The following is a 2,161-nucleotide window of genomic DNA, read 5'->3' on the forward strand; positions in this document are numbered from 1 at the left end:
AATATCCCGGAGGCTCCAAAGAGCCAAATTTGGGGAATTCCCAGAAAAATCCTCACCAAAATCTGCCCCAAAAGCACCTCAGACCCCCCCAAACCCCCCCAAATTCACCCCCAGACCCCCCAAATTCATCCCCAGACCCCCCAAATCCCCCCGGGACCCCCCAAATCCTCCCCAAATCCTCCCACATCCCCTAAAACCCCCCCAAAAAACCCCTCAGAAACCCCCCAAAAGTCACCCAAATTCCCCCAGAACCCCCAAAATTCACCCCCGGACCCCCCAAATTCATCCCTAGGACTCCCCAAAACCCCCCAGGACCCCCCAAATCCTCCCCAAATCCCCCCAGACCCCTCCCACATCCCCTAAACCTCCCCCGACACCCTCTCAAAACTCCCCCAAGCCCCCCAAAACCCCCCCAGACCCTCCCCAAATTCACCCCAGGACCCCCCAAAACCCCCCCAGGACCCCCCAAATTCACCCTCAGGACCCCCCAAGACCCCCCCCAGGACCCCCCAAATTCACCCCAGGACCCCCCCAGGACCCCCCAAAACCACCCCAAGACCCCCCCGGGGCCCCCCAGGACCCCCCAAATCCTCCCCAAATCCCCCAGACCCCTCCCACATCCCTAAACCTCCCCCGAAAGCATCGCAAACCCCCCCAAGCCCCCCAAAACCCCCCAGACCCCTCCCCAAATTCACCCCAGGACCCCCCAAGACCCCCCCCAGGACCCCCCAAATTCACCCTCAGGACCCCCCAGGACCCCCCTAGGACCCCCCAAGACCCCCCCAAAACCCCCTCAGGACCCCCCAAATCCCCCAGTCCCCTCCCACATCCCCTAAACCTCCCCTGAAACCCTCTCAAAACCCACACAGATCCCCAAACCCCCTCCCCAAATTCACCCCAGGACCCCCCAAGACCCCCCCAGGACCCCCAGGACCCCCCAAATTCACCCCAGGACCCCCCAAAACCCCCCCAGCACCCCCCAGGACCCCCCAAATCCCCCAGAACCCTCCCACATCCCCTAAACCTCCCCCGAAACCCTCTCAGAACCCACTCAGATCCCCAGACCCCTCCCCAAATTCACCCCAGACCCCCCAAGACCCCCCCAGGACCCCCCAAATTCACCCCCAGGACCCCCCGGGACCCCCCAAATCCTCCCCAAATCCCCCCAGACCCCTCCCACATCCCCTAAACCTCCCCGAAACCCTCTCAAAACCCACTCAGATCCCCAGACCCCTCCCCAAATTCACCCCAGGACCCCCCAGGACCCCCCCAGGACCCCCCAAATTCACCCCGGGACCCCCCGGGACCCCCCAAATCCTCACCCGGGTGCGGCAGAAGCCCCCGCAGGCGGTGGCGGTCACGGCCCGGCACTGCGGGCACTGCTCCTTCTCCAGCGCCACCGTCACGTTCACGGCCCGGCACGGGGGCGACCCCTCCCCAAATTCACCGCGACCCCCCCCAGATCCACCGCGACCCCCCCCAAATCCGCCGGGACCCCCCCGGGCAGAGCGCGGAGCGAGCCGGGGGTCCCCAAATCCGCGGGGGTCGCCAGGAGGGGCAGCAGGAGCAGCAGCAGCTGGGGGAATTTGGGGAGGGGGCTCTGAGCCGTGGGGAGGGGGCTCCTGGAAACCCCCCCCCGGTGGAAAATTGGAGACCCCCGCCCCAAATTCGGGGTCCTCGCTGAGATATTTGGGGGTGCCCCGCCCCCTAATTTGGGGTTTTATGGAGCCCCCTCCCCAAATTTCGGGTTTTAGTGGAGCCCCCTCCCCAAATTCGGGGTCCTCACTTCGGGTTTTAATGGAGCCCCCTCCCCTAATTTCGGGTTTTGTGGAGCCCCCTCCCCAATTTGGGTCCCCCCTCCCCATAATTTGGGGTTTAGTGGAGCCCCCCTCCCCAATTTTCGGGTTTTTAATGAAGCCCCCTCCCCAAATTCGGGGTCCTCACTTCGATATTTGGGGGTCCCCCGCCCTTAATTCGGGTTTTAATGGAGCCCCCTCCCCAATTTGGGTCCCCCCTCCCCATAATTTGGGTTTTAATGGAGCCCCCTCCCCAAATTCGGGGTCCTCACTCCGATATTTGGGGTCTCCATTCGCCCCCTCCCCAAATTTGGGGTCCTCACTTCGATATTTGGGGGTCCCCGCCCTAATTTGGGGTTTAATGG

Source organism: Cyanistes caeruleus, chromosome 36 (assembly GCF_971803275.1).
Source record: "Cyanistes caeruleus chromosome 36, bCyaCae1.hap1.1, whole genome shotgun sequence".
Classification (NCBI taxonomy): domain Eukaryota; kingdom Metazoa; phylum Chordata; class Aves; order Passeriformes; family Paridae; genus Cyanistes; species Cyanistes caeruleus.